This window comes from Prionailurus viverrinus, chromosome D2 (assembly GCF_022837055.1).
Source record: "Prionailurus viverrinus isolate Anna chromosome D2, UM_Priviv_1.0, whole genome shotgun sequence".
Classification (NCBI taxonomy): Eukaryota; Metazoa; Chordata; class Mammalia; order Carnivora; family Felidae; genus Prionailurus; species Prionailurus viverrinus.
In genome coordinates, this window is record NC_062571.1 from 23,814,570 (window position 1) to 23,840,058 (window position 25,489).

A 25,489-nucleotide genomic window follows, 5' to 3' on the forward strand; every position below is an offset into this window, starting at 1 on the left:
TAGCAAATATATACAATGACATACAAGTGAGTCAACCTGCAATAATTATATTTAAGGATAGAATGAAGGACCTTAGGGAGTTAGGTATGTAATCATTGGTGAGCTATTAAAACAGAAGTTAAACTTTTGTCTAACACTTTCTGAAACTGGAGGCACTTTTTGTGCTCAGGTTTGGCTGAAAATAAAAAGATTGTGATAAGTTGTAAGCTTCTAAAGGACAGAGACCATATTTTATGCATTTCTCTATATGTTATCATGTAGTAGACATTTAATAAATTTTTAACTGAACCAACCTAGAACATTAGGTGAACTATCAGCCCTTCTCTGAAATCTAAGGATGGCATGGCTTCTAAGGAATCTTCTGCCTGCTCCTTCACGCACAACTAGATTTAAGCAACTAGATTACATATGTGGATGCCAACTTGTTCCTAAGTTTACCTGTAAAGTTTCTAGAAGTTAGGTTGGCTAATTCTGTGTCACCATTGAGATTTCCCACCATTTTTTAAGCTAAGAAAAATGACTTATTTAAATAGTAAATCTCAAATCTTAAATCCTAAATCAAGAGAAACATGGTATTCTCAAAAATACCTGGCCACCAGGGCCAATTGCTGCATGTGTATCAGCAGTATTATTAAGAATTGGGGCACCTGGGTATCTCAGTCGGTTAAGCTGCTGACTTCAGCTCAGGTCATGATCTTGTGGTCTCTGAGTTGGAGCCCTGTATCGGTATTTGTGCTGACAGCTTGGCTCCTGGAGCCTGCTTTAGATTCTTTGTCTCCCTCTCTCTCTTTGCCACTCCCCCACTCGTGCTCTCTGTCTCTCAAAAAATTAATAAACATTAAAAAAAAAAGAATTAAGGAGAACTTGCACAGAGAGGAATCCTAGTAGAATTTCGTAAATGAGATCAGTTGTGGAACCCTCTTAATTTGTCAGAGCCCATGATAGGCTGCTCAGGGAAACAGACTAACAAAACTTGAGGAGAGATCCATTTTATCACAGTCAACAGGCTTACCTTTCTTAGGAAAACATTATGGCTGGTATTCTCCAATCCTTTGTCTATGCCCCTAAGGGAGAATAATTTAATGACCCACAGAAGTTGCATTCCTTGAAGGGTGATTTAACCAGCCTTTGATGCCTACACCCTAATAACAATAGTTAACTCATCCAGAAACTTCTATCATGTCTCCTTGCAAGGTTCACCAATACAGAGGCTTGCTTTTTGCTATGAAAGCCCTAACACAGTATTATATAAACTGTGAGCCTGTACCCAGCTTCCCTTATCCTCTCCCAGATTGAGGAATTGCATATTCTTACTGTCATGCCCCTCAGCCAACACAACTCCCCTGGGTAAAAGTCCCATCATTTTCTGGCTGTGACTAACTGACCAGTATAGGTAACCATCCCAGAAGCCCTGGAGTTTCAAAAATGCAAACTCTTGCTTATAAATGTTCTCAAGAGACAAAATGAGATTGATTTGCCAGGTCGAAGATGAGCTCTCCATCGGGAAAAGTGGGTTCAGGGAATGCTCACTGCACAGTAAATCCAACAATTTCAATGATTTATGCCTGACAAGCTCACTTGCATTGGGTCACTTGCAAGTACTTCTTGAAAGGCAAAGTTTGTTATATACGCCGGAATGTTGTGGGTCCCAAAGTTAAGGAATCTAATGCGCTGAACTTGATGGTGGTGAACACAATTCCTGTATGAAAGATCTTAACTTCAGAGTGTTCATCTCTCCAGAATTATAGCATTTGATTCTTTATCTGTTGGGAGAAAATATTTTTAGAGCATTGTCCATTCTTCGTCCTGGTTTGAAAGGACTTTCTGGTAGCAAAATAAGCCACTCGCAAAATTGGGAGGAGCTCATATCACCAGAACATCTATTCCAGTGTGAGCTTTTATCTGGTATGGTGGATGCAATTTGTTATAACAGATAAATTCCCTTGTCAAAGAAAACACCACCTGCCTAGATGAGTTATTTTCGGTCTTGGCTGCACATTAGAATCACCTGGACAACTTTAAAAAATACTGATGACGAGGCCCCATTCAAGATATTCTTATTTAATTGATCGGGGCAGTGCAAACCCTTTAGTATTATTTTTTCTAATTCCCCAGTGAGTGCCCAGAATTGAGAACTTCTGCTTAGATTTATAATCTCTCTTTGATAATCTTTTAAATTTATTTAGCTTTACTATGTTCTACAAAGATAATCTTCCCTAGAGGACTGAAGGGGAAGATTGATGATGAACTCAGTAATTTCCCTACCTGAAGCCATTGGGGGAATGGATTGGTCATCACTTCCCACCGGGCCACTATTTTAGATATAGAAAAATTAACCTAAAAGGGATATTTATCATTAGATGTGTTCATGAACTGAAGTTGGTGGTGCTAAATGGTAGATATAAATCCAGAGGAAATATTACACTTGTCCCTAGATCAAATATTCTCACTTATCATTTATCATCCAAAGACATATTAAAAAAAGTCTGCTTTAGTTACTCAGGGAAGAGGTTTCTCCCCTCACTTTCTTTTAACAGATTAATGATGACTTAAACCTGGTCTGCCCTTGATCTTGTAGGGTCTGATTTGACAAGGAGGGTTGGGCAGCCAAATGAATTCCTGACCAGATTTGTGTGCAACATTTGAAGTGAAAAATAATAAAGGGCTGATTGTGGTTTTACAAATTTCCAATCCTTTTATGATAGGGAGGTCTGGTTCTGTCAAGGTGGAGTAGCCCATCCTTCCCAGACCCCTCCCTTCACAACTAAACAACCCTGAACATAACACAACAAGCAAGCATAGGAATTCTCTGAAAGGTGGAAGGAAGTCTGGTTGCAAAGAGACCTCAAGACCTGAGAATAACATGCCAGTGAATTTCCTAGTCTCCTTATTGCCTGACATATCCTCACAGGTCCCAGAGAGGGCAGTGCAGAAGCCTCCAATAGGCACAGACCAAAAACCAACCAAACAAACAAAAAAGACAAGGCAAAACACACAAAAAAGAAAAAGAAAACCTTCAACAAGAGCGCACTCATCCCAAGCCGAGGGACCAGAAGATGTGGGGCCTCAAGTTAGAAAACCTTGGAAATACCCACCCTACTCTAGTCAAACACCAAGGGGGGGGGGGGAAAGTCACGCTTTGTACCCATGAAGTTCAGTCCTGGAGTGGAATTTTGATTTACCCCTGTCCCTACACAGGCAAAATCAGACAGCACTTGGATTCCCCCATTGATTGATGTACAGAGAGAAGGGAGCTGACCTTTGATCTGCTGCCCAGTGGAAGTGGACAGTGCTCCAATTTCCCCACTGGGGTGGTGGGGTCTTAGGGAAGCTCAGCACCCACACCCACCTGGTATCAGGAAACACTAAACAATGGGTACTAGTTGGAGCTGATAAGTGCTCAACTTTCACCCCAGCCCTGGAGGCAACAAGACTAAGTGGGGAGCTGAACCTCTACACCCACTTATCACTGGGGTGGTGGAGTGAAGTAATATAAGGCAGGGCAACTGACAGTCCGCTAACTCCACAGGATCCCACCCCTGGTATAAGCAGGGCCAAACATGGAGCTGAGCATCCCTAACACCTGGCATCAAAGAGGCAGAAGAGGCAGTAGTGCATTGCAGGAAAAATTGGAATGCCCCTGGTGTCAGAGGAATCCAGTGTGGAGCTGAGTTTCCAACTGGTGTAGTGCCTGCAGGCAACAAAGCAGTGTGAGTCATGCCACTTTTGCCAAGGTGAAGTGGACCAGGTCCCTCAAGAAGCTGAACAAACACAACCACCCAGACCTTTAGGTGCAGTTTAATAGAGGCATGGCTTGCACACACACAAAAAGATGATTAAATAGGAGCCTGAGTCCCCTAATATAATTTCCAAAGCGTCTAGACTAGAATCAAAAATTATGCATGAGGCACCTGGATGGTTCAGTTAGTTAAGCATCTGACTTGGCTCAGATCAGGAGCTCACTGTTTGTGGATTCAAGCGCCACGTCAGGCTCTGTGGTGACAGCTCAGAGCCTGGAGCCTGCTTCTGTGTCTCTCTTCCCCTTTCCTGCTCACGCTCTGTCTCTCTCTCTCTCTCTCAAAAATAAATAAACATTAAAATTTTTTTTAAAAAATTATGCATCGGATCCAGAACCAGGAAAATTATGACATGAATTAGAAAAGCAACAAACAGGGGTGCCTGAGTGGCGCAGTCGGTTAAGCGTCCGACTTCAGCCAGGTCACGATCTCACTGTCCGTGAGTTCGAGCCCCGCGTCAGGCTCTGGGCTGATGGCTCGGAGCCTGGAGCCTGTTTCCGATTCTGTGTCTCCCTCTCTCTCTGCCCCTCCCCCGTTCATGCTCTGTCTCTCTCTGTCCCCCCAAAAAAATAAATAAACGTTGGAAAAAAAAATTAAAAAAAAAAAAAAAGAAAAGCAACAAACAGACACCAGCACCAAGATGAATCAAATATTGGGACAATGTGACAAATACTGTAAAACAACCATCATAAAAATGTTTCAATGAATAGTTACAACTTCTCTTGAGACAAACAAACAAACAAACAAACAAACAAAAATAGAAAATCTCAGCAAAAAAATAGAAACTATTTTTTAAAAGAATCAAATGGAAATTATAGAACTGAAAAATACAATGAGTGAAACTGGACAACTTACTGAATGTACTTAGTAGTTGAATGGGAATGACAGAGAATAGAATCAGTGAACCTGAAAACAAGCGGATAGGATTTATCCAACATGAACAGTGAGGAAGTAGACTGAAAACAGTCTTGGGGACCTGTGGGACCATAACCCACAGAAATGTACAGATTCAAGAAGCCTAGCAAAACTCGGATAGAAAAAAACAAAAAACAAAAAAACAAAGAAATCCAAGCCAAGATACATTGTAACTAGATCTCTGAAAACTGAAGACAAAGAAAAAGTCCTCAAGGCAGCCAGACAGAAATGGCATGTTATTACTTATAGGAAAACACCAAATCAAATGAAAAGCCCATTTCTCATCTAAAACCACAGAGGCCAGAAGAAAGTGACACAACATTTTTCAAGTACTGGAAAAAAAGAATTGATTGGTGGATTCCAATTTGATAAAAATATCCTTCAAAGATGAAGGGGGCATAAAAACATTCTGAAAAGAAGGAAAACTAAGACAATTTATTGTTAGCAAATCTGTTGAAGAGTGACTATGGAATGTCCTCTAAACAGGGAAAAAATGATAACTGAAGGCTTTGAACTTTAGAAGGCAGTAACATCAGAAGGGGTAAAAATGGGTAAACACAATAGGCAATCCTATTTCTCATGAGATTCTTTTATCATTTTTGATGATTAAAGCAAAAATTATAACACTATGTAATGTGGTACTTAAAGTATGTGGAGTAAATACTAAGGACAATTGTGTTTAAAAGGTGAGGAGGGAAATAGTGCCATTTGAGACAACATGGATGGACCCAGCAGGCATTATGCTAAGCGAAATAAGTCAGAATGCAGAAAGACAAACACATATGATTCCACTCATAAATGGAATCTAAAAAAGGAATAAACAAACAAAAGACAGAACCAGAACTATATATACAGAGAACAAACTGATGGTTGCCAGAGAAGAGGGGGTTGGAGGATTGGGCAAAGTGGTTGAAGGGGAGTGGAAGATACAGGCTTCCAGTTATGGAAGGAATAAATCATGGGAATAAAAAGCGCAGCATAAGGAATACAGTTAAGGATATTGTAACAGTGATGTATGGTGACAGATGGTAGCTACACTTGTGGTGAGCACAGCATAATGTAAAAACTTACCAAATCACTAAGTTGTACACTTGAAACTAATGTAACATTGTGTGTCAACTATACTTAAAAAAAAAAGTGATAAAGAAAAAAGTGGAGATGGTAAAAGGACATAAATGGAAGTAAAGTTTTAAACTTCACTCAAAGGGGTAGAATTTTGATAACAGACTGTGGTAACTCACATATGCATAATATTATGCCTGGGACAACCACCATTAAAAATAAAATACTGTAAATAAAAATAAGGAATCCTTAAAAAGTGTTCTAGTAACCCAGAAAATGTTTTAAAAGGAGAAATAAAGGAAAATTAAACAGCAAACAAACAGAAAACACATCTTTTCTTCTATACTTTTTGTTGTCTTAAAAATATATATATATCAAGTATCCATGTAAGAGTACCTGAATTTGGCAGTCAGATCTAATCACAAGGAAGACTCTGAAACATTATTACCTAGAGTATAAGTTCAGTAAGTGCACAAATAAGCTTTTTAAGTGAGAGATTAAAATAAGTACTCAAATTTTATTCTGCCCTCAAAATGGTAGACTTCAAACAATTTTTGGTTGTTTATATAACTAGAATTAAGTTATGATCCCACCTCTTTAGATTAAAATGAGATATTTACTATTTTTAAAGAGCAACCTTTTACTCTTTCAACATTATAGAGTCATTAGCTTATCAGAATAGTTATGTATGTCAAGTACTTCAAATATTTTCAATACAAATGACATAAAATGTAGTAATAAATTGAAAGCTAAGATTCTCAGGCCAACATCCTACTGAATGAAAAGATATATAAGATCCTTTTCTTTTTTTCTAATTTTGGTCACTATTAAATTTTTTAAATCATCTGGTGAAAAGATTATTCAAAGTAGTAAAAGACTGGTGCTTCCATTAGCATTGTTATATATATATATATATATATATATATATATATATGCTCATTTGTACTTTGTAAGATTTCCTCAGTATGCACTGGTTGCATAATAAGATAAATATTCCACGTTTCCATTATATAATGGCCATTGGCAAATTCTAGTTTCTCTGTACATACTCTCCCAAAAAAACGTACCAGTAAGGCAGGCAAGCAATTAACAACCTCATATAGGGGATGCCAAAGGAGGAAAATACTCAAAGTATTTTTAGGAGGTGAGTACAACGCTGAACCTAAAGCTGAAAACTCAAACAACGAAAACTACAGATAATGCAAAAATCTAAAATAAAATATTGGCAAATGAAATAAAACAGTACATTAAAATATAATGTATCCTGACCAAGTGGGGTTTATTATAATAATGCAAAAATCGTACAACATCATAAAAAGCCTTAATTGTCATTAAATACATTAATAGATTTAAGGAAAAATTATCATACATCTCCTTAGATACTTAAGAGGTATGTGAAAATTCAACATCAATTCTAACTTAAAAACAAAACAAAACAAAACAAAACAAAAAAACAGGGATGCCTAGGTGACTCAATCAACTGAGCATCTGGCTCTTAATTTTGGCTAACATCATGTTCCCAGTGTTGTGGAATCAAGCCCCATGTCAGGCTCCACTTTGAGTGTGGAGTCTGCTTGAGATTCTCTCTCTGTCTGTCTGCTGCTCTTCCTTGCTTGTGTGCTCTCTCTCTCTAAAATTAAAAAAAACTGGGGTGCTTGCACAGCTCAGTTGGTTAAGTTTCAGACTCTTGATTTCTGCTTAGGACATGATCTCACAGTTCCTGGGTTTCAGTCCCACGTTGGGCTCCACACTAGTGGTGTGGAGCCTGCTTGGGATTCTCTCTCCCTCTCTCTCTGCCCCTTCCCACTTGCTCTCACTCTCTCTCTCTCTCAGAATAAATAAAAATTAAAAATAAGAAAATAATTAAAATAAACTTTTTGAAATAAGATTTAATGAATTCATCCTGAAATGATTACGTTGTGTGTAGGTGCATGTCTGTCTCTGAGTGTTGATGTTTCTATACCTCAAACCAAAATGTAACATTTATGTATAAGGAAACACTCAATAAATTCTCACTGAGACAGAAATAATGGAAGGATGGTTATTGTCTACATTACTCTATACTCTTGTGTTAGAAATATTATCCAATGTGATTAATAAAAATTAGAAGCATAATAATTATAAAAGATAAAAACATATCTTAATATATAAATATATATAATATAAATATGTATAAAATTTATATATAAAATAAAATGTGTATAATATAAATATGTATAAAATAATGTAAATATATTAATAAATATAATAAATGAATTATGGTAGTGTGCTTGAAAGGATCAATGAAAATAGGATTATAAATAGTAATATAATTCTATGATGTGTCAGTATCTAGAAATAACATGTAAAATTAACATGTCCTATGTGTAAAAATTGTTAGTTAGAAAAATTGGTGGAAGAAAAGATCCCACAACAAAAAAAGTAGGAGGAAACAAATAAAATAACAGATAAAATCTATACATGGAAAATAATAAAACACTAGTGCAAGGTGCAAAAATAAACTTGAACAGATAGAAAGGCACTATATGTTTGGATTGGGTGATTCAATTCCTAACAAGTCAATATTATTTGAGTTAATGTAGGAAATGACATACAAAACATGAACACAATAAAAATGCTAATATTTTTTGTAAAGCTAGAAAACTTGAGTCTTGAAATACAGAAGCAAAGAGTCAAGAAAATGTTGAAAAAGAAGAGCAATGAAAAGTATATTGAATCACACTATTGTAAAGTCATTATATTTAAACAGTGTGATATCATGTCCAAGAATAGACAGACAAAACAATGAAAGTGAATGGAAAGTACAAAAATAGAGCAAGTATATATGGATATTTATAAACGTGGCATTTTAAATTACTGGGGAAAAGCTAGCTTTTACAGTAAATTGCCACAGGACAGTTGGAAAATGGGAAAGCCTTTCCAATCATGATTCAAATTATGAAGCAGTAACGGAAAATATCAATAAATTCAGCAACAAAAAGTCTTTTGCATAGAGAAAAGGAAGAAGAAACAAAGCACCATATGTAAGTCAAAATACAAATCTATTCATCAACCTTTGTAAAGTCATGTTGTATAACAGATCATCTCAGAACCTCAGTGGAGAGCAACAACAACGTTTTTTTCGCACTTGGAACTCTGGATTGGCCATGGCTTGGTTCCACATCGCCCCGCCCCCTTTCATGGAGCCATCCCCTTCTGAATCACTGCCATTCTTCCAACTGTCATTTAACACTCCTACGTGTGGTTCATGAGGTTTCCATTTGTTTCACATCTTTGCCAACACTTGTTTTTAATTTTTGTTTTTCTCGTGGGTGTGTGTAGTAGTGGTTTTAATCTGCATTTCCTTAGTGACCGATGATGTTGAACAACTTTTCCTGGACTTGTTCATCTGCAAAGCATCTGCACGTTTTTTACTTGCTTGTCTTCATACTATTGAGTTGTAAGACTTCTTTGTATATTCTGAATCCAAGTCATTTGTAACATGTACATTTTGCAAACATTTTCTCACCATCTGTGACTTGCCATTTAATTTTCCTAATGGCATTTTTGGACAAGCAAAAGTTTTTAATTTTGGTAAAATTTAGTTACAAATGTGTTTTTCTTTTGTGACTCATATATTTTATGTCCTATCTACACTACTTTTGCCTTACCCAAGACCACAAAGATTTTTCTTGTATGTATTTTTTGTAGAAGTTTTAAGTTTTAAAACCTTTGTGTTGGGGCTCCTGAGTGGCTCAGTCAGTTGAGCATGGGAACTCTTAATTTCAGCTAAGGTTATGGTCTCACAGTTGGTGAGATTGAGTCCACCACTGTCAGGTTCTGTGCTGACAGTGTGGACCTCTGCCCCTCTCCCGCTTGGTGTGTGTGTGTGTGTGTGTGTGTGTGTGTGCATGCTTGCATGCTCTCTCTCTCTCTCCCAAAATAAATAAATTAAAAAAACCCCAAACTTTTGTATTTAGGTCCATAATCCATTTTGAATCAAATTTTGTGTATGGTATCAGGAAAATGCCAAAGCCCCCTTTTTTCCCATATTGATACTAGTTATCCCAACACCATTTATTGAAAAGACAATTTTTATGTCATCAAATTATCTTGGTAATTTGTCAAAAACTAATTTACCATATAATCATACATCTATTTCTCAACTCCCAATTCTGTAACATTGATCTAAATGTCTATATTGATGCCAGTATCATACTACCTTGTTTACTGTTTGAAGTCATGTTGTATAAATCTTCCCAATGCATTTTTCTTTTTCAAAATTCTATATTCTATATCTTTTGTATTGGCATATAAATTGTATAATCAGTTTAACAATTTCTTTAAAAATGTCTATTGGAATTTTAATTAGGGTTGTGTTAAATTTATAAATAAATTTAGAGAGAATCAATACCTTAACAATATTCAGTGTTCCAATTCGTGAACTTTGTATGGTTCCCCAATTATATATGTCCTCTTTAACTTCATTCAGCAATCTTTCAGTTTTCATTGTAAATATATTGTACATGTTGTTAAAATTATCTCTAAACATTTTATGTGTTTTTAATGCTATTATATCTTCATTACTAGTATCTAGAAACAACTGATTTTGGTGGTACTAGTCTTATGTTATCATGTGATACTGTTATATTCACTCACTAGTTAAAGTAGCTTTTTTTCATTTCTGTAGTGTCCTTAAGAATTTCTATGTACTTCATGATGATATCCACAAAATAAAAGCAGTTTTATGTCCTCCTTTCCTGCATGTGTGTGTGTACTGCATATCTGTGTGTATTTATTTTCCTTGCTTTATTGCACAGGCTAGGACTTCCACCATAATGTAGAATAAGATAAATGTGGCAGAGATTCTTGCCTTGTTCCCAGTCTTAGAGCAGAAGATTATTTAGTCTTTCACTACTACGTATGAAATTAGCTGAATGTTTCCTTCTCTTTCCCTAATATTCACATTTGGCCAAAAGCTTTTAAGAATTAGTGGATGATGCATTTTGTAAATTTTTTTTACTACATCTATTGAGATGATCATATGCTTTTCTCCTTTATTCTCTTTATATGGGGGAATTACATTAATTGAGTTTAGAATGTTAGACTAACCTTATGATCTTGGGATAATACCACTTAGTGGTTATGTATTATCTATTTTTTTGTATTGCTTGATTTAATTTTCTAATCTGGTTAAGGATTTGCATCTAGTTTTATGAATGATATTGGTCTTTAGCTTTGTTTTCTTGTGATGTCTGTGTCTGAATGTGGTAACAGGCTAATGCTGGACTCATAAAGTGTTTGAGAAATTATTGCATCCTTCTCTATTTTCTGAAAGAATTTATGTATGATTGGTGTTATTATTTCTTTCTTAAATATTCAATAGAATTCTCCGAGGAAGTCATCGGGGGCTGGAGTTTTCTTTTGGGAGAGCTTTTAAGTAATGAATTCAATTTATTTAGTAAATGTAGAACTATTCAGGTGTTTGTTTCTCTGTGAGCCAGTTTTGTAATTTACACCATCAAGGAATTTGTCTGATTCATTTATGTTCCCAAGTTTATTGGAATAAAGTTGTTCATCATATTTCCTTATTATCATTTTAATGACTGTCAGATCAATAGCGATGTTTCTTATTTTATTCCTGATAGTGGTCATTTTTGTTTTTTTATTCTCTCTCTCTTTTTATGATCCATCTACTTAGTTTATCACTTTTTTCTTTTTTTTTTTTTTGCCATTTCAAAGAATCAGCTTGAATTTTATTGATCTCTATTTTTTCTGTTCTTTTTTTATTTGTTTGTTCTTATCTTTATTAATTGGCTTGCTTAAATTTTCATTTGTTCTCAATTGTTAGAATCTTATAATGGAAGTTTAGATCATTGATTGTGTACTCTTCCATTTTATTTATATAAGCCTTAGAAAAATATAAGCAAAGCTTTAACTATATCCCACAAATTTCAAAATGGAGTTTTTTTCTTTATATTTACTCCCAAAGATTTTCTAACTTCTCTTGTAATTTCCTTGTTGTCCTAAGGACAATTTAGAAGTGTGCCAGAGGTCTACTGGCCATTAAATCTACTAAGTGATCAAACTTAGCATCACCAATATTAAGATAACCTGACATCACGTGCCTCTCGATATGATGCAAAGTACACACCATTACCTATAAAGTACCGTCTTCAAAAACATTTACTGTGAGTATGGTCTTTAGATGCATCTTCCAGCTTTCCAGAAATAGAGGATAGAGAAAAACAATAAAAACACCAAAAAGTAGGGTGTCTGGGTGGCTCAGTTGGTGAAGCATCCAACTCTTTTTTTTTAAATTTTTTTTTTTTTTCAACGTTTATTTATTTTTGGGACAGAGAGAGACAGAGCATGAACGGGGGAGGGGCAGAGAGAGAGGGAGACACAGAATCGGAAACAGGCTCCAGGCTCTGAGCCATCAGCCCAGAGCCCGACGCGGGGCTCGAACTCGCGGACCGTGAGATCGTGACCTGGCTGAAGTCGGACGCTTAACCGACTGCGCCACCCAGGCGCCCCTAAGCATCCAACTCTTGATTTGAACTCAGGTCACGATCTTATAAGCTGGGTGTGGGGCCTACTTAAGATTCTCTCATGTGCTCTCTTTCTCTCTCTGAAAACAAAAACAAAAATAAACACAAACAGACAAACAAAAACACCAAGGAAACAAACTGATACATTCAAAATGTGGGACATTCTGAAAAAACTGACTTGGTCTTTTTAAAAAGTCAATGTAATTTAAATACCTAAATAAATTAATTGCTAGGAGACTATTCTAGATTTAGAAATACTAGAAGCAGACAACTGCAAATATGGCCATTACCTATTGCTGAATCTTGATGATGGAATTTAGTTTTTTAGTTTTTCTGCCTGTTTGAAATTTTTCATAATAAAAAATTAGGAAAAAAATCTAGTTGTTTGACATTATTGACTTAATTGGATATTGATCAGTTCAGTCGAAATACCTAAAATGAAAGTACATCAACTTTAGATACTGAATTTTCTTCTCTTCATGATGATCTAATTATTTAATAGGATGTACTATTTTAAGGGACTTACTTCATTAATTTACCATTATACTTGCAGAAGATAAAGCAATGGTCAAAACTAAAAAAATAAAATATTCATCATATCAGTAGGAATTTCTGCTTGATTTATTATGCAGAGATGATGGCAGGGTTGTGATTTGGGCAACATAAAAAGGAATAGAAAGCCAGATAAGTAAGATCCTCCAGTCTTTTTTTTTTTCAGTTTTAATTATGTATGTCACCCACAGTTCAAGCCAGCTGGTATGTTGAACTCGGAGTAAAAAAAAAATAAGATAACATTAGGCATTAATTCTGTTTGCTTCTACAAACCAATGTTTTGTCTCCTTAATTAGGCTTGGTTTTTGCTATTAAGAAAAGAATGTCTAAAATTATTCACCCCTTTCCCTCACCCAAAAATAAACAAGATGCCTTTTATTTATTATTTTTAATGTTTACTTATTTATTTATGAGAAAGAGAAAGAGTGAGAGAGAGGCAATTGAGAGTGTATATGAGCAAGGGAGGGGCAGAGAGAGACAGAGACAGAATCCCAAGCAGGCTCCATGGTGTCAGCACAGAGCTGGATGGGGAACTTGATCTCATGAAATCATAACCTGAGCCAAAATTAAGAGTCAGTTACTTAAGGGACTGAGCCACCCAGGTGTCCTTAAAGAGGATGTCTTTTAAAGCAAACTCTTTGACACAACTTCCTGGTAAGCAAGTTTAATTACAATTCTCTTTCTTAAAGTTTTACTATTTGTAACTTTCATCAAAATTTTCAGGGCAAGTAGGATAACAAAATGTCTAGCTGCAAAGGAATTCTGATTTCTTCTTTTGTTATTAGCCGTTTAAGTACTAATTTCATTAGATTATAGGATAGAGTTCTGTCTCAACATTTTATATCTTAAATTGGGAACTACTATAAAGCAGGAATAAGTAGAAATGGACTGGTGTCTGACATAGCACCATAAAACAGAAATGATTAATAGTAAGGTTTATATTGATGGTCGTCATTTGATGGCCAATTATATCATGGATGTGGGCTTTGCTCACCTCCTGGGACTAGGAGCTCTGTTCACTCTATTTTTAGTTGGTCCTTCTCTGAGCAAATATAACTAATAATTTGCAAGGTAAGATGAAATATTGACAATAGGATAGAGAACATTCAAAATACCTTGCTTCTTATCAGCAGCTCAGCAACTGGTACTGTCGTCATAGACCAGAGGTTGGGAAAAAAAAATAAAAAGTTTTTCCTGCAAAGGGTCACATAGTAAGTAATTTCGGATTTCTAGGCCAAACCATCTTTGTCACAGCAACTGAACTCTGCCATTGTAATGCCAAAGCAACATAGACAATACATAGATGAAGCGGTGTGACTGTGCTCCAATAAAACTTTATTTATAAAAATACATAGCAAGTCAGAATCCAGTCATAAGCTATACTTGCCATCTCCTAGCATAGATGATCAAATCATTCAGTAAGCAGATGGCATCTGATGTAGAATTTGGTTCTTGAAAAAACACAATTGGGGAAGTTAAAATATTTTCAGAGGATAAGAAATTACTTATGATTTCCCATTTTGTCTTTTTAACGAATTAATTCTCATTTACTATTAGTATGAAGGTACAAAAGATAGAAAAAATAAGCTTTGAGAATTAAATACATATTAATGATTTGTATATTTTCATTCTTTTTGTCCCATGCAGCCATGCAAATTTAACATTTCCCTCTTTTCAAAAGAGGAAAATAATACCTTCTTGAGGTTTTGACTCAAACTTTATTGGACAAAGGTCAAACACCGAGCAACAGAAGTTACTTACATGTGAGGATTCTGTGTAGAAATGCGGCAAAAAATATGAAATGAATAGAATGCTTTTAATGTGTGCAGCATTGAAACATTTTGCTCCGTTGTAAAGAATTTTTTCAAGTCCAGCAGTGACCTTCCTACCTAATGGCTACTTTCTGACACATACATCTCATGAGAATTGAAGACAATTGTGGAATACCCAGCTCAAAGCCTGACATACAGTTTTTTAAAAAAATAGTTGTTCTATTTGAGAGACACATGCATAGACTCAGATGTGACCAGACAGCTTAAAATACTAAAATTGACTTTATGTGGCCAATAAAGCCCCCTGGAAATATCAGCCTGATACCTCGCTTACAACACTCCCAGGATTCTTACCAGGTGAGTAAAGAAGGTCACTTCCTACCAGGTGCAGGGATCTGAGGAAATACTAAATTCCAGTCAAAGCCCTTGGGAATATAACCAATGTTTCCATTGTGCCTACTGCATAGAGAACAAATTCTTACTGAACTATGCAAATAAGTATATTGCCATAAAATTTTTTAAAAATAGTTGTTAAAGGCCTGCTCTGAGAAGCTGTGTATGGATTCTAGGGACGATTGTCTGGGTGTGATTGCAGTTGTGTGACATTAGGCAAACAGCTTAATGACCTCTCCATAACTTAACTTCACTCTCTGTAGAGTAGGGATCATAATATCAACCTCCTTAGATTATGTTGCGGAATAAATGAGTAAATATGTATGAAACACTTTGAAGCACTGTCATATAGTTAGGAAAATATAAGTATTGAATGAATTTATATTAACTAACCTACAATCTAAAGTTGAAATTTCTTTTATGGCCCTTATGTAAAGAGCACGAGGGAACTATATAATTAATACTTATTTTTTTTATTCTATTCAAAATTGATTTTTCAATTTGTAGTAGATATCACTGCTGCTCATTTGATTCACCCACAGACATGACTTTTCTGGCCAATAATGTGTGACCAGAAATGAAAAGTATGAGGATGTTTCTTTTGAATATGAGATCTTTCTTTGGTAATAATCATGGTTATGGATAGGCATCACAATCTAAGAAAATCATGATGAACTCTAACCCTTGATGTAATGGAAATGTGAGTGCTTTACAACTATTAATTATGTTAGGGAACCATTTGTTAATTTAATATACAAAATTCCTAAGAGACTTAAACTATCTGATCCCCTCTTTTGGTGCTCACTGAGATCAAAGAATTTAAAATTCCAGAGATCTCTCTAATTACTAGCTTTCACTTTGCTGAATATGATGGGTAAAAGCTGTTTCATGTGTTCCATCTTGTCTTTCTTTTCCATTTTCTTTTAATATAACACTGGCTCACAGCTAGGCTTTTGGGGGAAAAAAAGTCTTCCATTAGAGAAGCAAGATGTAGATTTTAAGCAAAAATTAAAAGAACTCCATTGAGTTGTCTATAGATTTCTTTCCGTCTTCCATAACCATAACATGATTTATAGGTTCTACAGACACTTCAAGTTTATATTCTGGGTCTATATTAAAAGATATAGCTTAGCCCTGTGGTAAGCACATTATTTATGTACCTCTTTTCATATATTCAACAACCCTCCTCTGACAGCATATTTTACAAATAAGGATATTAACACTCTTAGAAATGCAATTTAGGTGCACCTGGGTGGCTCAGTTGGTTAAGCATCCAACTTCGGTTCAGGTCATGATCTCATGGTTTGTGAGTTCGAGTTCCCTGTGGGGCTGTCTGCTGTCAGGACAGAGCCCACTCTGGATCCTCTGTCTCCCTCTCCGTCCCTCCCTTGCTCATACTCTCTCTCTCTCTCTCAAAAAGAAATAAACATTAAAAAAGTTTTAATGCCATTTATTGAACCACTAATATATGCTAGGCATTGTTACGGGTGTTTTACATTTGTTATTTCATTATTTCATGCAAACTCTTCAGTGGTAGTGTTACCATATTTTCAGGTGAGGAACTAAGCTCAGAGAAGGTCTTTATCTAAAATCCACACTCGCATTTAATCTACTCCAGTTCATATCTCTTCTCTTTCTACATTCCTTTAGCATTTTTTTTAAAGTTTATTTATTTTGAGAGAGAGAAGGAGTGCTAGTAGGAGGGTGAAGGGAGACCAACAGAGAGAGAGAGAGAGAGAGAGAGAGAATCCCAAGCAGATTCCATGCTGTCAGTGCAGAGCCCAGTGTGTGGGGCCCGAACTCACGAACAGTGTGATCATGACCTGAGCCGAAATGAAGATTCAGATGCTTAATCAACTAAGCCACCCAGGCATCCCTCCTTTAGCATTTTAGAATGGATTTTTATTTTTAATCATTATTTTATATTTTCCCCCTTGTCTGTCAGATAAGAACCTTTGTGATAATTTATTATTCACAAAAGATAACTAATACAACTGTTAGCCAAGTGACATGCTAGAGAACTGGAACCTTTTCATTTCTGCTTCCCACAAATTTGATTTAACAGATATTAGAGGTTTTATATGTTAGGCATTAGATATTGCCCTTGTCTTCAAACAGGCTCTCATATAATGGGGGATGGATGAGAGAAAAATTTTAAATAAGGCTTTTCCAAAATTAAACTCAAAGTAAGAACAATAATGGAAATACTAAAGAACTTGCATAGATAAATGAAATTAAAAATAAACAGACAACAATCAATGAAAACAAAAGTTGATTCTGCACAAAGATTCACATAACTTATTAACCTCTAATTAGAATGATTAGGGGAGAGAGAAAATGAAAACATAAATTATCATATGAGGAATGAAAGAAAAGAACATCACTACATATCTTAGAGATAAATTTTAAAAAAGATACTAGGAAACATCCATTCATGAAAACAACTCTCAACAGGCTAGGTTTGAGTAAAAACTTCAGAGCTAATATCATCCTCAACTGGGGGAAAACTGAGAGCTTTCCCTTAAGGTCAGGATTAAGACAAGTATGTCCCCATTATCTCACCACTTTTATTAACATATATTGGAAGTCCTATCCAATCAGACAACAAAAAGAAATAAAAGGCATCCAAATCAGTAAGGAAGAAGAAAACTTTCACTATTTGCAGTTGGCATGATACTATATGTAGAAAACCTGGAACACTCCACCAAAAAACCTGCTATAACTGATAAACAAATTCAGTGAAGTCACAGGATGCAAAATCAATGTACATAAATATGTTGCATTTCTATACAGCAATAATGAAACAGCAAGAAGAGAAATTAAAACCATCCCATTTACAATTTCACAAAAATAATAAGATACCTAGGAGCAAACCTAACCAAAGAAGTGAAAGACCTATACTCTGAAAATTATAAAATACTAATGAAAGAAATTCAAAACAATACAAAGAAATAGAAAGACATTCCATGCTCATGGATTGGAAGAAAAAATGTTATTAAAATGTCTATACTACCTAAAGTGATCTACACATTTAATGCAATTCTTATCAAATTACCCACAACATTTTTCACAGAACTAGAACAATTTTTAAATTTGTATTGAATCACACAAAAAAAATAATAACCAAAGCAATCTTGAATGAGAAAAGCAAAGCCAGAGGCACCACAATTCCAGATTTCAAGTTATATTACAAAGCTGTGATTATAAAAACAGGATGGAAATGGCACATAGACACATGTATCAATGAAATAGAATAAAAAATTCAGAAATGAATTTTATAGTCATTTCATAGTCAATTAATTTATATAGTCAATTTATATAGTCAATTATATAGTCAATTAATTTTTGACAAAGCAGGAAAGAATATCCAATTGGAAAAAGACGGTCTCTTCAACAAATGGTGTTGGGAAAACTGGACAGCAACATGCAAAAGAAAGAAACTGGGCTATTTTCTTACACCATACACAAAAACAAATTCAAAATGGATGAAAGACCTAAATTCTGAGACCAAAAACCATGAAAATCCTGGAAGAGAGCACAGGCACTAACTTCTTTGATATTGGCTGTAGCAACTTTTTTCTAGACATGTCTCCTGAGGCAAGGGAAACAAAAGCAAAAATAAACTATTGGGACTACATCAAAATAAAAAGCTTCTGGACAGCAAAGGAAACAATCAATAAAACTAAAAGATAACTTCCTGAATGGGAGAAGATCTTGCAAATGACATATCTGATAAAGTGTTAGTATCCAAAATATATAAACAACTCAACACTCAAAAAACCAATAATTTAATTAAAAATGGGCAGAAGAAATGAACAGACATTTATCCAAACAAGACATGCAGATGACCAACAGACACATGAAAAGATGTTCAACATCACTTACCATCAGGGGAATGCTAATCAAAACTACAATGAGCTATCACCTCATACCTATCAGAATGGCTACAATCAACCACACAAGAAACAACAGATGTGGCAAGGATATGGAGAAAAGCAACTCTCTTGCACTGTTGGTGAAATGCAAATTGGTACAGGAACTGTGGAAAACAGTATGGAGTTTCCTCAAAAAGTTAAAAATAGAACTACCCTACCATCCAGCAATTGCACTACTGGGTATTAACCCCCAAAATTAAAAAAAACCACTAATTCAAAGGGATACATCCACCCCTATGTTTATAGCAGCATTATTTACAATAACCAAGATTTGGAAATAGCCCAAGTGTCCAACGATTGATGAATGGATAAAGAAGAGGTTATATATATACATATATGTGTATATGTATATATATATGTATATGTATATGTGTATATATATATACACACACACGTGTATATATATATATATACATACACACACAATGGAATATTATTCAGCCATAAAAAGAATGAAATCTTGCCATTTGTGACAACACGGATATAGCTAGAGAGTACAATGGTAAGCAAAATAAGTCAAGTCAAAGAAAGACAAAAACCATATGACACCTCTCTTATATGTGTAATTTAAGAAACAAAACAAATGAGCAAAGGGGGAAAAATGAGAGAGAGATCCAAACCTAGAAACAGACTCTTAACTTTAGAGAACAAACTAATGGTTACCAGAGGGAAGGCAGGTGGGGCGATGGGTTAAATAGATGATGGGGATTAAGGGATGAACTTGTGATGACTGCTGGGTGATGTACAGAATTGTTAAATCACTATATTGCACACCTGAATCTAATATAACCTTGTATGTTAACTAACTGGAATTAAAATAAAAACTTCAAAAAAAACCCCAGGAAATTTTATGAACAATACTATAAAAATGCTTAGTCATAAGCTTAAAAATATATGAGACTGATTCAATGAAAACTAGCATTGCTGAAAAAAATTAAAGCAGACCTAAATAAATGATAAGATACATCATGCTCAGGGATTGGAAGACTCAATATCATTAAGATGTTTATTCTCCCCGAATTAATCTAAAGATTTAACACAATCTCATTCAAAATCCTTGCAAGAATGTGTTTTAGCTATTGCCCAGCAAATTCTAAAATGTGCACAAAAATGCAAATGACCTAGAATAGCCAAAGCAATTTTTATTTTTATTTTATTTTATTTTATTTTATTTTATTTTATTTTATTTTATTTTTTTATTTATTTTACTTTTAAAATTTTATTTAAATCCAAGTCACTTAACATACAGTGTAGAGGTTTCAGGAGTAGAATTTAATGATTCATCACTTACATACAACACCCAGCGCTCATGCCAACACTGCCCTCCTTATTGCCCATCACCCATTTATTCAACCCCAACCAATCCCCTCTCCAGCCACCCTCAGTTGTTCTCTGTGTTTAAGAGTCTCATGGTTTGCCTCCCTCTCTGTTTTCTATCTTATTTTTCCTTCCCTTCCTCTACGTTCATCTGTTGTGTTTGCTAAATTCCACATATGAGTGAAATCATATGGTATTTGTCTTTCTCTGTCATAGTCATCTTTTGAGTCAGCTTGTAACAACTGCAAATGAGAGGTCACAGGGTAACCACCAGTACTGCGCTTTGACTGCCAGCTGTGTCTCTTCTTTCCCCGGCACACGACTCATTTGCCCCTTCTGGACACCCTCAGAGCTCCTCTAACCAGGTTTTGCCCCTGGCCTCACAAAAGCTCTCCTGGAATGTAAACCCCAGCTGTTTCAGCCGCCCTGACCAGTCTAGCATCTTGCGGCAGCCATGCAGTGACACTTTCTTAGGCGTGAGTATCATGTTCTCTTATTCTGGTTGCATTTGTCTGGTTCAATGGATCTGAGGCCTGGCTTCGCATTAGAAACACCCAGAATCTCTAAACAAGTACTAATGGCTGAGTCTCATCCACAGTAATGGAATCAGCATCTCTGGCAGGGGAGCCCAGTGATTCTGATGCATGGTGAGGGCCCAAAACTACCAGTCTCGATCCTCCCTCCTACTCCGTTAGATTATAAAGTCCTGAAGGCGGAAGCTTTGGTGGTGGTGTGATGGAGCCTTCTATTTCCTTGACTCCATCAATGTCGGTGAACTCAGTACTCATGACTTGGTGCTGTGACTTCCCTGAAGGCTTGTTGGACCTGAGTGGCTCTCCCGGGGCCTTCTCATCTTCCTCGAATGTGGAGCAGTGGGTGCATTTCCCATGTCTGCCAGGATGAGGCAGCATTGCCCTCCTATCTTCTCTTTTTTTAATATGAAATTTATTGTCAAATTGGTTTCCATACAACAGCCAGTGCCAAAGCCATTTTTAAAAAGAAGAACAAAGATGGGGCACCTGGGCGGTTCAGTCAGTTAAGCGTCTGACTTCAGCTCAGGTCATGACCTTGTGGTTCGTGAGTTCGAGCCCCACATTGGGCTCTGGGCTGTTAGCTCAGAGTCTAGAGCCTGCTTCAGATTCTCTGTCTCCCTCTCTTTCTGCCCCTCCCCTGCTCACACTCTGTCTCTGTCTCTGTTTTTCTCTCTCTCACTCTCAAAAATAAACAAACATTAATTTTTTTTTAAAGAAGAACAAAGTTAAGTGAATTACACTTACTTGACTTGAACACCTAACATAAAGCCACAGTAATCAGGTCAATATGGCACTGACTTAAGAATAGGCAAATAGATCAAAATAATAGAATCTGGAGTCCAGAAATTCACTCATCTATATATAGTCAATTAACATTTTACAAAAACATCACAGCAATTAAATAGGGAAAAAGTCTTTTCAACAAAAATTTTAGGGAAATTTGGGTATCTATAAAGAAAAAATCAACTGATATCCCTACAATACATCACATACAGAAAATAATTTCAGGTAAATCATAGACTTAAATATAAAAGCTAGAATCATAAAGCTTCTGGAAGTAAACAGAATAATATCTTTATGAATTGGAGTCAGCAAAGATTTCTTAGCCAGGTCACAGAAGACATTAACTATAAAAGAAAAAAACCTGTGAAATTGGGCTTTATCAAAACTAAAAACTTCTTTTCATTAAAAATTACCATTAAGAAAATAAAGAGGCAAATCACATCCTGGGGGAACATAGTTATAACTCATATATTTAGCAAGCACATATGTCTGTAATATGAAGAATATCTACAATTCAATAATAAAAAGGCACACAACACAATTTTAAAATAGTTGATGAAGGGATATCCACATGGAAAAGAATGAAATTGGACTCCTATCTTAAACCACCCACAAAAACTAACTCTAAATAGACTAAGGACTTAAATATAATACTTGAAACCATAAAATACCTAAAAGGAAATATAGGGGGGAAAAACACCTTTACAATGGTTGTGGCAATGATTTCATGGCTATGACACCAAAACCACAAAAGCGAAAATATACAAATGGGACCATCTCAAACTACAAAGCTTCTGCATGGAAAAATAAATGATACTAAGATATTAGTACAGCTTAACACCGTACAATTGATATAATTCAATAGAACAAAATCTGATTAAAAAAAACTGGTTTTTAAAACAGGCAAAGATCTTATATTGACATCATTTTAAAGAAAACATACAAATTGTCAAAAAGTACATGAAAAGGTGATCAATATTGCTAATCATTAGGAAAATGCACATCAAAACTACAGGGCTCGTATCACTTCACTTGTTAGAATGGCTATTATGAAAAAAGACAAGAGGTAAGTGTTAGCAAGGAATGTGAGAAAAAGGAGCCCTTGTGCACTACTGGTGGGAATGTGAATTGGTACCCCACTGTGGAAAACAGTATGGAAGTTCCTCAAATAATTAGAACTCCCTATGATCCAGCAGTCATACTTCTGAATTTGTATCTAAAGGAAATGAAATCACTACCTTAAGAGATAACTGCGCTTCTGTGTTTATTGCAGCATTATTTATAATAGACAAGACATTGCAACAGCAGAAGTGTCCACTGATGGATGAATGAATAAAGAATTTGTGGAATACATACAAAATAGAATAATATTCAGCCATAGAAGGAAGGAAATCCTGCCATTTGCAAAATATGGATGAACTTTGAAGGCATTATGCTAATTGAAAAATCAGAAAGAGAAAGACAAATACTGTATGATATCATCTATGTGTGGAATCTAAAAGAGCCAAAGTCATAGAAATAGAGACTATATTTGTGGTTACCAGGGCCTGGGGAGCATAAAGAAATGCGGAGATGTTGGTCTGAGGATACAAACTTTCAGTTATAAGATGAGTAAGTTCTGGAGATCCAATGGACAGCATGGTGACTATAGTGAACAATACGGTAAACTTTGGATCTTAAATATTCTCCCCACCACCAGAGCAACAGAAGTATAATTGTGTGAGATGATGGATGTGTGAGCTAACCTTATTGTGGTAATCATTGTGCAACATATATATGTATCAAATCATCACACTGTATACTTTAAACTTAGACAATATATATGTCAACTATATCTCAATAAAACTGGAAAATATTTTTTTTTAATTTGGCAAAGGGCCCAAACGGACACATCAAAGAGGAAGATAGATGAATGCCCAAGAACAATATAACAAAGTATTCAACATCATTCGTCATTAGGAAACTTCAAATTAAAACTTAAATGAGATACCGTTCATACCCAGTAAAGTGGCTGAAATTAAAAATGATTGGCATATTGAAAGATGACAAGGAAGAAGAGAAACAGGAACTTTCATACACAGTTGGTGAGAATATAAGATGGTAAATATCTTTGGGAAAAGACTAAGTAGTTTAACTCTTACAGAGCTAAACATATGTTACCCTATGACCCAGCAATTCCGTTCCTAGCTAATCATCACAGTGAAATGAAAATATGTGTGTTCCCTAAGGTCCCATGACAAAACAAACCATCAAAAACTGTTTGTATTAATGAAACCTGCTTTTGGGATGTCTGGGATTGAGACATGTTTTAAAACACTACTTTTTCAGAATAAATTTAACTTCAAATAAAAAGTATAAATAATTTCCTGTCCATTGGGAGATAATTTCTGACTGAAAGAGTCATCAAAGCAAAAGCTTAAAAGACTCAATTTTTCCCAAGTAATATTTTCATGGGGCTCACTCCATTCAACCAACATTATTCAATATCTTCTATGTACATCTATTTATCAGAATTAAAATGATAAAAAAATAATTATCAGCATTCACTGCACCCATAACATAGGTGGGTAAATGAACACATAAGTATCTTTTCTAAGGCAAACAATGACAAATGCTCAATGGAGCTAGAATGAATTTTCCATAAGAATATAGCTGTGAAAACAGAAATTAATTTGAGAATATAGGGAAATCATTTACAGACAATACAGAATTTGAACTGAACTTTAATAGGCAAATACGATGACAAAAATAACAGTTGTGTTAATTTCGTAAAGCTTTGATGTATTTGTTAGTAAATGTTGAATGAATTCACTCAATAGATATTAAATCAGCAAATATTTACTAAGTGCCCAGTATGTCAAATCTGACAATTGGCGTGCTAGGTACTCATAAGTAGTTATATTTTATACGCTTCATTTCTGCTACAACCCTAGTCCACAACATCAGTGGTCTCCTACCTGCACTGAATGACTTCCTAAGTGACATCCCCTTTTTTGTCCCTTTAATTTCCTCTGATACATTCTCTTCACAGTAGAATGACTTTTAAAAACCCAGTAGGAATAGGTTATAAGACCTTAAAGTAAATGATACTTGTTCATGGAATGTTCTTTTTTTAAATTAAAAAAAATTTTTTTTTAATTTTTACTTATTTTTGAGACAGAGAGAGACAGAGCATGAACAGGGGAGGGGCAGAGAGAGAGGGAGACACAGAATCGGAAGCAGGCTCCAGCCTCTGAGCCATCAGCCCAGAGCCCGAAGCGGGGCTCGAACTCACGGACCGTGAGATGGTGACCTGAGTCGAAGTTGGACGCTCAACCCACTGAGCCACCCAGGCGCCCCGTTCATGGAATGTTCTTTCCTTGCTGTCCCATAGCTGTGTCCTTCTGGAACTTCCAATTCACACTCACATCCTCAGCTCTTCCTTTTCCTGACAACTCAAGCTTCCCAACACAAAATACATCTATATTTTAGCAATTTCCATTTTAAATTTGTATTTAAATGTTGGTGATGAGCACAATGTTGGTGGTGTTATATGTAAGTGATGAACCACTAAATCCTACTCCTGAAACTAGTATTACACTATATGTTAACTAACTGGAATTTAAATAAAAACTTGAAACTAAAAAAAAAAAAGGGTTGGAGTGTTTCTGTAGTTTAGGTCTCCCCAACAAGACTGTCAAGCTCTCAAGGGCAGGGATTTTGCCTTTTTCGCTGCCCAGGGTGCACCCAGCACCTTGTACAGAACCAATACATAGCAAATAGTGAATAAATATTTAATGTTGTATGATGGTAGAATCAGACATGATACTTGACTTCATGGAACTAACAGCCTTACAAGTGAGGCAGATATTAATCAAATAATCACAGAAGTAAATAGAAAAGTATAAATTGATAAGTGCT